Source organism: Helicoverpa zea, chromosome 12 (assembly GCF_022581195.2).
Source record: "Helicoverpa zea isolate HzStark_Cry1AcR chromosome 12, ilHelZeax1.1, whole genome shotgun sequence".
NCBI classification, from domain to species: Eukaryota; Metazoa; Arthropoda; class Insecta; order Lepidoptera; family Noctuidae; genus Helicoverpa; species Helicoverpa zea.
In genome coordinates this window covers 10,453,547-10,469,129 of record NC_061463.1, presented here as the reverse complement: position 1 = coordinate 10,469,129, position 15,583 = coordinate 10,453,547, and the positions used below count along the sequence as shown (strand labels likewise).

The 15,583-nt window shown below is 32.3% G+C and overlaps 1 long non-coding RNA gene and 1 other non-coding gene across 4 annotated transcripts in view; both read left to right on the top strand.

Moving 5' to 3' along the window:
- Positions 1 to 526: 526 nt before the first annotated feature.
- Positions 527 to 15,583, top strand: part of LOC124635429 — a 31,226-nt gene continuing 16,169 nt past the window's right edge. Inside the window, exons 1-2 of one of the 3 annotated variants that reach the window (XR_006985005.1) lie at positions 527 to 1,000; positions 11,195 to 11,240. This is a non-coding gene — a long non-coding RNA (uncharacterized LOC124635429). The remainder of the gene's footprint in view (positions 1,001 to 11,194; positions 11,241 to 15,583) is intronic. The other 2 variants (XR_006985006.1, XR_006985004.1) reach the window with 2 other exon arrangements.
- LOC124635452 lies at positions 11,461 to 11,597 on the top strand. Its single transcript, XR_006985012.1, has one exon. It is a non-coding gene; the product is annotated as a small nucleolar RNA SNORA16B/SNORA16A family (small nucleolar RNA).

The following is a 15,583-nucleotide window of genomic DNA, read 5'->3' as shown; positions in this document are numbered from 1 at the left end:
CCGTGAATACGTGTCAATTAATAATTTTCAATGTCAGAGGAGTTGGGTTGTTTGAGCGCCACATGGCGTCGAGGATCCCATTCGGCTGAAATGAAACAGAGCCTCGTTTCTAACAATTTTAAGACTGCTCTTCTCAGCTTCGTGTACTTACAAAGTCTGACACTATGCCACTTATGCCACTATTGCATCGCCCCGCGCTTAAAGACACACATGCGTTACGCGGCTCAACTACCGATGATCTCCCATCTCTGTCGGCACCGTAGCAACCGTAGCTCGCTCTCTGTCTACACGCACGATCTGATGTCGGTCGCACGTCGCGGTTCGGTCATCACATCCCTCGGCTCCTATACCTATCGCATAGGAGCTAGATTGGCGCGTCGCGTATTCAAAATAGGAACGTTAGTAATGGAGTGGTGTACGGTAGGGTGGATGTGTGCGTGCGAGAGAGCCAGCGACCCTCCCCCGCGCCGCCGCCCCCGCTCGCGCCGCCAGCCGAGCGAGTGGCGCGCGTTTACACAATCCGTTGGTTCGGAGCGCGAGCGACACTCGCGTTGGATGCGTGGCTTCTTCTTGTGACGACGATCGACGCGCGAACACGTATCGTCAATTGTTTTTTTATAACATCTTGAAACTCATACGAGTTCAGCGCTCCCTAAGCGGTTTTGGAACCTCTTATAAGAATTCAAGTTCCATTATTATCATAAAAAGCAACCAACAACCAATGAATTGAAGCTTCAAATATTTTAGTGCGGCTGCCATAGTGAATATTGAAGACAGACAACTTTTCAATTTCAAAATGAAAATTGAAAATCTGAAGTTTCTTTTTTTTTTTTGAAAAATTTGAAACTGCTGTAAGATATTATGGAACTGTAAATATTGTGAAAAATAACAAAGTGACGATTAGTGGTACAGTGTCAATGGAAAATCAGGCGCAAAAAGTGCCAGCATCAAAAATTAAAATAAAACATAGAATTTTTTCATCGACAACATAATAAAATTGGTAAGTGTTTTTTTTTTTTTTTTTTTTCTTATTGTATAGTTTATAATAGTGTGTAAACCTCCAACAAACTACCGACGGATACGCGACCGCTGTATAAACAACAAAATGTTTATTTTTCCTTTTTTTAAATACCAATCTGGCATTTAAACTTTTTAATAAAAAGTCAAAAGTTATGTTTATAAAAAGTGATAATAAAAAGACGTTCACTAAAATCGTCACCGCACGCAGCCCGTTTTTTCTGTAGAAACTTTTTGTGGTCCAAACTTTAACAAAAAATGGGCCGATGTTTTTCTAAATGAATTACACCGACCGTAAAAAAAACAGTTATCGAATAGTTAAATTGTTAGGGTGGCAACATTATTATCAACAGGTTTGTGGAAAAAAATATGTGACAGTTTAATTTTTTCAATTTTATTTTAAAGTTACACGGTTTTTAAAATTAGTTTCAACTTTTGAAAAAACTTACTGGTTTTATTCAAATCAGCGAGCTAAAAAAAACTGTTGGCTCTTATCACCTTGGTTAGCAACAGCCAATGTTCGTGATAAAGGCAGTCACATGTTTTTATCACAAGCGACGATTTAACATACCTACTCGTCCCTTATCGAGTTTAAATAAAGGACACCAAAAACTCAAGTACCTAAAAAATAGTGTATGTACCAAAATTATTATTAAAAAAAAATAGTTGCTAGGTAATAATACAGTAGGTAACTACCTAGTATCGGCATGTAATCTTAAAAAAATACTATTTAATAAAATTATCGCTCTCTTACATAATCAACTGGCCAGTTATCTCGTTCACCTTTCAACCTACCAACATGTTATTGCCAAAAGGTGTATTCTACATGTCATTTTAAATAAAATCTATACATGTTACGTAGATAATGCTAATTTTAACCGATTGCACGACGATGCAGACACAACAAAATTATTTTGTCAATGTTATTTTATTTTTAATACTTAGTTGCTTATCTGTGTTGCCATGCCACGTCGCTGTAAACAGCTAAATACATGGACATAGTTTCATTAATTTTGCTTCGAACATTTTACTCATTTAAATGCAAATAACTTGCTTACACGTACTGTTTAGCTACGGTGAATATAATCCAGCGATTAAAATATAATAAAAAAGTCGATTAAAAAAAAAACTTGTCGGATAATGCGGTATCGATATAGCATACTTTGTATTAACCTACTATTAATGATCATCAAACTGTAAGACTAACACTTGCAAGGCACATAATTACAGTTTATTACTTACACAAAAAGAACTAGTTACAAAAGTAGCAGGTATTAATATCAGGTCGAAAGAACGAGTCGAGGAATAGGGGCGCGTTCTAAAAAAACATATTCGTTTTCCCTCACCAAATTAAAAAGTTAACGGACTTCAACACTTTCACCAGCCAAAAACGGATAATGACTGGTGCAACCAACAAAATCTGTTTTGGTTCCAGTAAGAATTTCGAAACGTTATATTCGGTTTAATTTTTTTTACAAATTCGTTTTCCACTGTGGTCCGAGATATGCAATCGTACGCCCACATGTAAATGTTTTTATCTCAAAATTATTTGGGTGTGTTGCACGAAAAATAACCGCTATTAAGTATAAGATTGTGAACGCGGAATTATTAATTTAGTTTGGCCGTGAGCAAGATTTTTTATTTTCAAATTCGGCCTTAAGGCTTATCGTGACTTAGTGGGACCTTATCTTCAGGCGTTTTTGAGGCGATCGATTTTAGTTCAAATGTTTTCAGGACAACGGTAAATGATTGATGTGGGCACGCTAATGGCCAAGTTTCCGTATGCCGGGTGTGTTAACTTATGAAACATTTGTGTTGAACACATCCGAAACGCGTGAGTTTTTGCTCACTCCTACAATCGCTAATTAGACAATTTATCTTAAGTCGGACGTTGTAATTGGCGTACTTACGTTAAATCGAATCAAGTATAAATGATTACCAAGTATAGTGGTTCGTATGAAGATATAAATCAGATGGTCGTTGCTTGCTTATTAATATCTGTACGCCTGAGGCGACAGGTAGGATCGTTAGTCACAAAGTGCGGCCCAGGTTCGATTCCTGGCTGCTAATTATTATTTATGAGCAACTCTTATCTTTAGCCAGCGGCTGCTAGGAAGTGTTGGAATTTTGTTCTTTCGTGATTACTTGATGCTAGATTTTCGATTTATCTTAAGATCTAAATCCACAGATTATAACTAAGTTTGTCGAGAAGTTGAATCATACAAAGTTTTTGTAACGAAGATAATGAAGAGAAATAACTATACAATATGCAGGTTTTTTAAGTTGTTATAGGTAAGGTCATTATTTATTAGTCAAGTGGAATCGTGTTACTTATATCTATCTACATAATATTTTGGCAGATTCAAGAAATTAATGGCACTAAAAAAGAAACAGATGCTGAAAATTTAAATAAACATGTAGCCATTTTTTAAAACCTAGTTTTTTACTTCTTATTATGTTATGGTTTGGTAAAACCACAATTTATTATGTAAATTAATCATTTTTGATAGATAAGAAGACAATTATTTAATTTAAGTGTTTTTCAAAAGTAGTGATGACTAGGTAGGTACCAGCAACGAGTTAATAAAAAAATGTATTAAGAAAATACTGTTAAATAGGAAAGTACCACCAGAAAATTTTTAATATTTAAGTATTAAGCGTAAAACGCGATGCGGATACTTACTTGAACATATTTTTTTAAATCACCATCTGGTCATATATTGTACAAACACCTTTTTCACACGTGTACATACTCATTTAATTATAAGTTTATGTGCTAATAAAACAACCCTAAAATATGCCGAAATAAAACCTCAGTGTTTAAACCTGATTAAAATTTTAAAGCAGTATAATAATTATATTTAATCCTCACTGGTTCACACCTCGTTCGCTACCAATATAACGAATTTCCTCACCCACTTCGTAAATTAAATAAATTATCAACTGGCAACATCAATTTAAAAAAAACAACTTTATTGTAATAGTTTGGCGGGTGGCCATTTTCCTTGCAATTAAGTGTAATTCACTACATTTTGTATGTTTGTTCGTCTGTGTGTTTATTTATAATTGTTTTCGTCACAATTGCATGTTGTTATTGTAATTAATTTGTCACATTTTATGTACCGTTCAGGAATGATTTTTATCTTTCGTTTAGAAACATGACTTTGCTGTTCTAGTAACGACAAACAAGGTACTTACTATAGTTTACGTTTAACTATGTGTATACAGGTATAAATAATATAATGTATAAAGTCATGCTGTTATAGCTAGGTACCGATAGGTACATATAAAAGTGAAAAATAAAGTTCCATGTTTTTACGTAAGTTGTTAGTGAAATTCTTAAAAAAACACCTTTAAACAGGGATTTTTGTCCAAAATACTACTACAGGAAAGGTGCCAGGTAGGCTGACTCTGACACATTAAAAAAACGTAAAAGTAAAATCTTCAATTTCTGTATCAAGAAATGTCCAAAGAACAGGAAAAAAAATAATCAATAAGTTAGCATTTTTATAAGACCTCTCAATTTCAGGTCCGGTTTTATTAAAAAATACAAAGTTAAAACATTACACCTACAACCCAACTTAGTATTGAAAACAAAAAACTTTGACATTCAAATGTGCCTCGAAAAAGGTTGTATGCAATTTGATGCAGATTCGACACAGTGACTCATAACCTAACTAATCAATAGAAAAAAAAATAGGTAATTGAGGTTTTATTAAAAACAAAGATGGCCGCTCCAATTTTGTTGATTGGCACTATTCTAAAAATATCACACTCTATATTTTTACACTACGACCTTTTGACGTTTATGAAAAATAAAAAACGCCTTCAATGACAGTTGCTCAATCGTTCAACCGTTTTTGTTTTTACCAACGTCTATTTTAGTTAGTGGCATTTTAAAAATAAAGTGGTGTACGTACAACAATGTTTTCCCGCCCACGAACCTAAATAAACGTTGAAAAATGACAGCTCGCCTTCATATGGTCGCAATATGGCTATTTTACGAGCTGTACTTGTGTACTTGATAATATTTCACATGTGTGCATTATTTGTTAACTTATTTATTTCGTGTACAACTCAGATTACTTTGATAGGGTTGCGTAAGTTATCGAAAATATGTGCGTTGGTGATTACATTTATGGAAAAAATGTAATATTTTTTACGTATTTCAATTGATAATTTGATGTCTTTAGGAGGACATGAAATAAGAACTTCCTTTGTCGCACTCGGTATCAGTGTTGAAACGAGTCCAGTTCGTCATTTTGAATGCATTTTTGTTCACTCATATATTTATATGACGGCAGCAATCAGTTTTATTGTCACCTTTTTTGTAAATCAATATAGAATTTTATACATAAATCGCAGGTTTAAAGAATTAGAAGTATAATAAAATCAGCCATTCACAAAGCTGTTCAATAAAATATTGCTTGTCATAACGAGCTGAATAATCGATTTATAATGTTATATGATCGATAAACTTATATGAGAACACAGCTGTAAATTATTATTTTACAAAAATAATTATTAAATTATATTTCAAAAATAATTCTCAAATTAGGAATAACTTTTCTCATAGGTAATTATGTAACATTATTATTAGAAGACATCATTTTGTTCTGCAACGTGTATTTTCTGTATTAATAACTTAAAAACGATCGTATATTTTTTTACTTAGAATAAAATAAACTATTTCATTCCTAATTTATTGATTAAATTAACAAATAAATGATCCGTAAACGGACAAGAATTAAATAATATACAAATAATACAAAATATATGTATTTGGTCTCAATACATATAATAAAATGATAGGAAAGTCAAAACTGTATATTGAATAGTTTTTAAAAAGAATACTTGGGGGGTGATCCATAATCAATTCTGAACCCAAATATGTAGTTTTTTGAATTTTTGTCTGTATAGAAGTAGGCAGAGATGGAAATATTTGGACTATGTCCAATCCAAAGTCCACCCAAGGATGAAAAAGGGATGGACCAAAATAATTTAAGTAATAATGTGGAATAAAATATTTATATACATACATATTTAGATATAAATAATAATGCATTGCAGGAAGGAACACGTGATATATCTACAAAGCGTGTTAAAACTAGTCTGTATTATATTGGAATAAAGGAAAACAAATAATTTATTTTATGCATGTACAGTCACCTAGATATATTGTCATGATTATTCCGTTTAGGAGTTGAGCAAAACCCGTTCCAATACATGTGCATTGAAACCACACCTAAGGAATTTATACAAAGATTAATTAGCACTAGCTACCGTTCATATAGCACAAAGAAATAGCTTTAATTGATATAATAAATACTAACTAAGGTAAACACCTAGGTATGTAATCATCATCTGCCTATTCTTTTCTTAACAGCCTAGAAAAGATATAGACATGTCTTAAGAAAAAAATAAGATGTAAAACCTTCTTGGTGTAAAATAAAAAAATAAGCCACCACTTATAATTTCCACGACCAATAAAACATTTGAATTCAAATTTCCCAGAACGTAGTTGATCGCAAAATTGCTATAAATCTACAACAGTATTGCAATCGCTTTCAACGACGTCAAATGACCACAAAATATCGGTTTGTGATGACCAATAACGTTGTAATAATACGCTGGTCTATGATATTATAGCATGCAGGCGGTGGTTAGTTGCTACCGACTACGGTAATTCTTGACTCGGTATTTTGTCGTAGAGAATTTCATACGAGTAATGTAACCAAGGTCGTTGTAGTGACTAAAATGCGAGTTGTCATGTTATACCTATTGTCATTTTTACTTATCGAGTTTTTTTTTAGTTTTGAATTTGGAACGTATTTTTGGCCTGGCCTTTGACATCGATGGCGGAGGTCGGTTTGCTGAAAAGATTATTTTTATTTTCGTCGGCTTTTTTAAACTGTTCTTGTCTCTGACTGTTAAAAGTAAACATTGCGTGTAATGGTAACCAGTTAACTGAATTAACGGCAAATTGTAATAAATAGTTGGGGATAATCACGAAAAGAAATTCAAGCCTCATTACTGGTTCCTAGAAGATTTAATCTGATTCTCGCTAGTCGCTAGTTATAATTTTCTCGATTAAAGTGGTTATGGATTTAATTAGTTTTTGTATGAGTTTGAAGATAAATACTTCTGGCTTAAATAGTTATCTATTATAAAATACTAGATGAATACTTAAATTAATTACAGTTTACCAAAGAGTAAATAAAAAGTGACACGTGACGGTCAGAATGTGGAAAAATAACCCGAACTTCCAAATTCGGAACGCACTGAAAAAATATTTGCCCAACCCGAACTCCAGAACTCTACCATTCACAAAGGCATTTCGTATAGCAAACAATTTGTAAAAATATTTGCCAAATTTTTGGCCACACATTAATCATATCAACTTTGTTTAATTCACCAATATGCCAACGTTGGGCCAATGCATGAAAACATGTTGTTTGATGACTCACGTTCGGTCATTGCCAAGAATAGAATAAATGGCTTGACATGAACGCTCACAACTAATGTGTTTAGTTTATTCTATGCAATAGCTTACTTTTTAAGGCATTAGAACATGCTGAAAGTCATCATCTGCCTAGCCTTTTCACAACTATGTTGGGGTCGGCTTCCAGTCTACCTGGATGCAACTGAGTATCAGTGTTTTACATGGAGAGACTGCCTATCTGACGTTCTCATATGTATAGGTATAAACCATACGAATTTTTAACTGACATCCCAAAAAGAAAGTGGTTATCAATTCCTCACACAAAAAATGCCTTATTCTTTGTTTTCAAAATTAAGTAACAGTTTATATTTCTTCCTTGAGATTATTGTAATCTATAAGTAATTACGAATTCTGATCACAGATACATAAAATACATAGACTTAATAAAGTAATGTTAGATGAGCCAACCAACTGTCAAACCAAACGGATTTAAATATTAAATAAGTTTCCTATGACAATGTAACTATTATTAGCTTAGTAATAACAGGAAATAACGTTTGAAAATTAATTTCAAAGCGCCACGGAGTGAACGAATGATACTCGGAGTGAACGAGATTGATATAAATGAGCAAAATTGCGTTCCGTTACACGCGATCTTCATTGTTCTTAGGTTGAACAAATTAGGTTTAATGGAGGTTGCTCTTTATTTTTTAAGTGTATAAGCACGGCTACGTTTTGGAGTAAAATTAGGTTATAATTATGTGCAGCACAATTTAGTTTAGATAGTTTTTAAGTATTATTCCGAACTAATCGCGATGACAATCTAAGACATATTTGAAATGAGATACATATGTGCTTCTGGAATATATAACTGTGATATTTAAGCTGATAAAAATACATAATACGCCGATTTTCTCTAAATCCCTTCTTCACATATTTCCAATCAAAAAATTAATTTACCAGAGGGGTTTAAACGTAGGGGAGAGCCATAGCAACAGCTTTGCTAGCCCTACTAGGAAAAATCTTTCAAATCCAGTAATTGACGTAAAGTGGTAATAAATTGCAATTAGGCTGACAAGAACAATGTAGTAAGTTAGGCTTGTCTAACTACTAGTTTCTGCACAGTTTAGGCAACACAATTACCGACTAAACCAAATAATTGGGTACATTAATAACATTCTTATCTCTTTACATAGCCACATCGTTACTTTTTGGTATTAAAGACTTCAAATTTCGAATAACATTAAAAAAAAAACAGAAAGACCGTACTATGTAGTATTATTAATTAAAACGACCATAACTCATTAATTAAACAACTTCCTTCCCGAATTCTATGGTACACCTAAAAAAAATCCACAATCAACAGACAATACAAAAAAACGGAAATAGAGACAGGCCATTCACAAAACGGCCGAAAGAAAAAAAACTATCAAAAGTTACCTATTATTTAAAAGAATATGACCTCATTTCAAGACTCTTCTGTTGTCTATGAACCCATTTTTATTCGCCCACTTGGTAAAGGTTAGACGGTTAGACGTTTTATTCTGACAGGCAATTAAACAGACGGAATCTCAAGTGCATTGTCGGAATACTATTCTTTTTTAATAATTTATTACGTTGAGAACTATCAAGGGCGTTGCATGACACTTAACAAATGACTTTTTAATGTTTTTTTGACCTTTTCCAATTCAATAACGCTATCCGTCAAAATGTTTTGTAATTATTACGGTTTTGAACTTTAGGATTTTTTTTTATCTTAATATTTTTATATTGTGTCAATACAATATCTTTGAATATAAGTTAGTTTCTTTAAACAATCTATTCAATTTATAAATTAATGTTTTTGTATATACTGCCTTTCAATAAAATGATGGTTGATCTGTCTATAATCTTTACTTAAAAAAAACAATCTTCACCAAAGACAATTAATTACAATATGTCATTAACGATAAAATAAAACTTTATGATTATTACAATGCACTTAATTAAATTTTATTCATTGGTTTAACTCCATGTTGAAGCCATTCAAGCTCATGTTGACTGTCAAAACAAGTGTGACATAAAGTAACAAGCAATTCATTACTGTCTTCGACACACAATAGCAAAGAAATCCATAGCCCACGGCTCCACAATACAACACAATCATATTAAGTACAGCCTTTTTATAACAAACACAAAAGTTGTACACTATTGTCATATAATTTCTTACTCGAAATGCGTCTTCGAGTGTCTTTTTTTTAATCTGCGGTTTTATTGTAAACTTTTTTTAAGTATCCTTTTTTGAAAATGTTATTGAGACTTTTTAATGTTTGTGTTATATTTAGTTTTTTTTAAAGAATTAAGTTTTTATTTTGTTTTTGCTCGTCGATGTGTATTGATTTTTTTGTTGTTTATTTTTGGGTCCCGATATTAATTTACAAGTTGCGCTATTATCGTTGGCATAACGTTGCCTTTCTACGAAGTCAACTTTGGCAACTTGATATTTTAATGAAATTTTGAGATACAATGTTGCGTTGTAGGTTCAAGGCAAACGGCATCACATTTCATACAACTAACCGTTCTGTATTAAAATCTTATTTTATAGTAGTTCTAGAAAAATACCTTTAATACTAAAAAGATTATTATAACGGCTTTATAAATTATATTTTATTTCATATTTATTAACACGAACGTTATTTATGTCGTGTTGAATAGTAATGTACCGTATTTTATTTTCTCACGATAGAACACATTTAATATGAAAACCGTACGGTAGCCGTGTTATAGAATTATTGCCTACACTTGTATCAATTTGCTAGCTGACATTAAATTCTTCGGACATATTGCTGTTTATCTAAAAAAACAAAATTAAAATAATATGAAACAAAAATTTTGTATGCAGGACGATTACAACGTGCGAACATTGAAACGGGTTAACCCTTGAAAAGTCGATGCAAATTCGCGCATAAATAAATAATGTATGGGCCATAGATATCAGCCAGAGATAACTCGAGTTAGACAAAGATGGATGACCAAATAAGATTTGTTGACACCTTCACGCGATAATATTTTTAATAAATCATCTGAGCGCTCGTATTATTTATACGGCCGTAATTGGACGACAGTATCGAGAACGTATATTCAACTGGATAACTCTAAAATAAATCGATATATTTATGTCTTTTAATGATCAAATCGCAGTTTTGCTGATCATTTTAACCTTGTTGATTTACACGTTAAGCTACTGATAATTTCATACGGGTAATGATTGTTTTTTGCAATTTACAGCTGTCAATTTTTTGGCATTTTTGTGCTGACTGTCAAATAATTCAATTTCTATGCGTTTAGTAATTGCCGGTGCACATAAAACGTGGAATATAAAGAAAATCTAATTTAAACGAATGGTTTATCCATAGCTGAAGTTAACAATCATTAAATGACATTTGTGGGGCTCGTGTTAAACGTAGTTTAAAGTGATCCGGTCACGATATACGACAGCCTTTTCTATAATGGAAAATAAAATTCTAGCGTTTAGTTTTTCGCTCAACTTTCAAATGGTTGACAATTTGACATGCGGTTCACTATCATGTGATATCTACTTAAAATAGCTATTTGTAGACTTGATATTTATAATAAATATATGTGCATTTGCTATTATAAAATTAGCATAATCATGTGTCATTTTGTGTCACAGTATTTGTGCATACAACTGAAGGTTTTGGCAAAATTATTTATGTAAACTTTGTATTGTTTCAGATGTGTTTCGTGATTGTTATGCTGAAGGATCATTACTAATTATCAGGTAATTAAAAATATCAATTTCTACACATATACGCCATAACATACCTAATATAACTTTTGACCTAAAATCGTGAGATCAAAAACAGAACAGAATAAGATCCACAATTTGAGTATCATTTAAACTGTTGGCTTAGTTCAGTGGTAACGAGCCCAGTCTGTCTTTGAAAAACTCGTGCGACGCACTGTGCCGCGAGTTCGATCCTCAGCAAATGCTCTGAGTTTTTAGGCCTTATCGAAGCTACATATTTGTTCCAAATACAATGTGGTAGTCAAATAAAGGCCAATATTATACGTTCCCGACACGGTCGCGGTTTAGATACCATATATCTTCAACGTATCACCGAAGGGATCTACAATTTTTACTCTTTAATAACATCATTAGTTCAGATTTTTAACTAAAAAAGATTAATTTGAAAACTTATTTTTTAATAATGCACTTGCCTTTATCAACGGTTAAAATTATCTTTTCTACAATAATCCAGTTACGTCCTTTTAGCTTAAGCCACGATAACTTACACGTGTTAAAACAATCTTCTGTCTATATTCAATAAAGAACCCTCAAGGAGAAAGTTTGATAAAAAAATTGATTGATCGAAAGGTAAAAACAAGGTCCTTAAGTTATCAATCTGATTAGCTACGCTATCAAAAGAATTTCACCTTAGTTCGACTATGACATTGCAAGGTTACATTGGTATGACTTTAGATCGAAACCTGCCGTTTTTTGCTGCTAACTTTTTGCTCTGTCATATTTTGTATGGTATCAAAAAACAGTAGCGGTTCAACTATGATGAATTATCACTTGTAGTAAAATTGATTGTAATGTTATTTTCGTTTTTTATCAAGTTTTTGCCACCACTGAAAAATACGGTCTCAAATTATCATTTTTTTGTCATTAAAATTACAACAGCTTCATATTCTAAATTAATATTAAACCACAACAAAATGTCCGTAATAATTCATTCGTTAATACAATGTTTCACCCATTATCCTTATTTCTTTGTACGGCACAGCCGTTCTAACCCTCCCTAACCCTTCACTGACATACGGTGTCTTCAATACCCCGACTTTCACATCCTTCCTGTTTTAAATGTATTCATAACGCATAAAAAACCTAATGCGTATCATTTGACGGTATCTAGACAAAAGCCCACTGTCTATTGTCGGGTTAAAAGGATTTTTTGCTGTCTTCGAAATTGGATCGAAAGATGCAACCGATAGTTTGCCCAGCGTGAATGGATATTACTTTCGGTTTTTACTTTGTATTGTAAACGATATTTTTGGGACTTTGTTTATACGTTTATTTTATGGGTTAGTGTGCTTTTCTGTTGATGCGTTTATTTACTGTTTCTAACGTTTTGCCAGTAGTTATTCAGAAGCAATTAATACCGACCTTTGATTTTACGGCACTTACCCAATAATTTTCATAGTTTGACATTTATTGAAATTGCCAAGCTATTCAAACAATATGATTACATATTTCAAACCGCACCTTGTTTTCAGAGACATAAAATTTATCACCGAAAACACGAGTTAGGAAACATCATTGAATAACTGTCATTGTTTGTGGCTCGTTAACTTCTCACCGGTAACCCTCTCGACAACGTCTTACAAACCACCACAAAGTGCGTCATTGTCCCGTCCCTATCTCTAACAATGAGCTACCGTGCATTTAAAAATCTAAGCTACTTTGAATAAAGCATCCTATTGTGAATATTATAAATATTATGCTAATGCGATAAAGGAAATTTTTGACTCCGGTCTTTATGACCAGGTGTCGCGTCAAAGGGTTGGAGGGAAATATCGCAACCCTACGTGTTCGATCATTTATTAAGATTTGTTCTATTGTCTAGCATCTTATTCCCATGCATCGTGCATAGAATTTATGTGAGAAATGTTAGTGATATATTTTTGTTCGTATTCAAATGCACGCTTGTAAGCATTCGAATGAGACAAGACGGTTCATTGGTCATTATTTTATGGATTAACGTTATTTTAGAAGCGGATCTCAAGATTTATAGCAGTCGTTTGAAAGATTTCTGTTATAGGATTATTGGAAGTATTTAGATCTTGGACCATAAAAATATCTACACGTTTTTAGGATTTAATTCGGTTTTTATTGCTTTGCTGAGGAGATTTTAGAGTCGATACTTTTTATTCCTTGTTTGAAATGTAGCGGGCAACTACATTTGAAAATCGAACAAATAAAATGTTTTTCAAGTCGGTAATTTAATTATGGTAAAATAAAATACCCATAAGTAACTTGACGATTTCCGTAATCAGAGAGAAGATGTCAAATAAACGAGTAAAAATTGTAAAATTTTACAATTACGAGGGAACTGTCCCCGTGGTGAACCTGTGTAATTTCAGTAATAAGATATTGTGGTAATCGTTATTACGACTGTAATTTAGTAAGTTTGTTTGTTGTTTACTTTTGTTCTTATTGCTTTTGTAATTCACGTTTTTTTTTCGCCAGTTCCTTTTAACCATTTTTTATAAAGTTTTTTATACATATGCGTAGATATAGATATATAAACATAATCAGGAAGCTTTCCTTAAAAAAATATCACAACATGTAAGGTAACCCTTTCTGGATAGAGTTTCAATATTGCTTGAACTATTTAATTTAATTTAAATAACAGTAACCATTTATTTTAGTTTTACATAATTTTCATCTTAAAGTAGACACAGATTCAACATTATAAAACGCAACGCACCAAGATAGATGCTTTTACTTTTAGCTGTTCATTTTAAAAACCCAGTAAGTAAATTTAAAAATGCCGAACAATTGCAGAATTCACGCGAAATGTTCGTCGATGGGTAATTGGCGCTGTTTCCTCCGTTCAATTCCATGTGTTTAATAATATAATTGGTTTTCAAAAGAAAGAAAAAAATCCAAATTACAGTTTTACGTCGACGAGTCGCGGTTACGACAGTTTTGCACTTATCCTTCGAGCACGCCATTTTGAAAAACTTCTTCGTTAAATGGAGACTTTATTTTTAAAGTTTTTACCTTTTTTTTTAGTAAATTATTTTATATTAATGCTTCTTAAATTAATTAAATGAAACCTTAAAGCGATCGGGAAAAAACAGTAACTTATTTATTTTAATAGCACATAGGCATATATATACTCTCGTACCTACGTGTAGGTTTGCTGTTTCTAGAATGGTATTTTATAAATGCGTAAATATTTTTCTAGAAACCTGTACCTACAATAACATCTATTGTTTACTTAACAGGATTGAGAAAAATAATGATCTATATCAGTGCTATTGTTTATTATTGATTTGGTATTTAGCGTTTAATAAAATATGCTGTGAAGACCAGTCCTTCATTTATTTATTTTTCCGGAAAAATCGAAAGAAAAGCAATCTCAACATCCAATAAATAGTTCCTATTTCAAAAGATTCCAAATCCGAATCTGCAGTTTGAAATTTAAACTTCGAACTTCACATGTGTCGTGTACACAAAACGTATGGTAATAGCGCTTACACATATGGCCGCCGAACACAGCTGTTCCTATACGTACTATTCTTATGCAAAACAGAATTTCGTTTTATCCCTTGTACTAGAAATAACCAGTAGTCCGTACTAAAGATGTATTTGTTACGTACAAGACGTGGTATGTAAATCAGTTTTTTTTTTCTCCAACATTGATATAAAATGCACGTGTACAAATATGCTGGCTGAATGTTCAACGACCTTTGCTTTAAAAAGGCTCAAAATACAGATTAAATAGAATCAATGAGTCGTTCACCTTGAAGGTTTGCTAGTTTTTTATTTAGATACTTTTTTCGTTTTTAGTACTTGTAATTTGAATGATACCTAAGTTAGGTTTCATTATATGCAGTTTAATTTTGATGAGGGTAATAAAGATAATTCGGTATTTAATTTTGGATGTGCTAAATGAGAAGATAAGATAAGCATAAAAATATTTTATACGGTTGCTTGAACTGTTTTTTCGAATTTTTTTCAGTGCATTATTTTATAAAATAATAGGTACAGAATAAAGGCGTTGTTAACCGCATAAATGCCACACAAGACACGTAATCCGTTCAAACATATTTTTAACACATTATTAATTAGTCGTGACGCAACCCGTAGTTAACTTTAACAAACACTTGTGTGAAGAAACGTCTGGTTTTATGAGTGTCATAAATTATTTACGAGTTACCTAGTTGTTGCCGTGACGCCTCGCCTTCATTACCCAAACCCTTTGGCTTTCATTATTTGCTAATGTTTTACAAACAATTTGTTAAGTGTTCGCGTCGATTTACTTCTGTTTAATTAGAAGTATTATTTTAACTTGGAATTATAATTATGAATATGTCATGCAACGTCATATA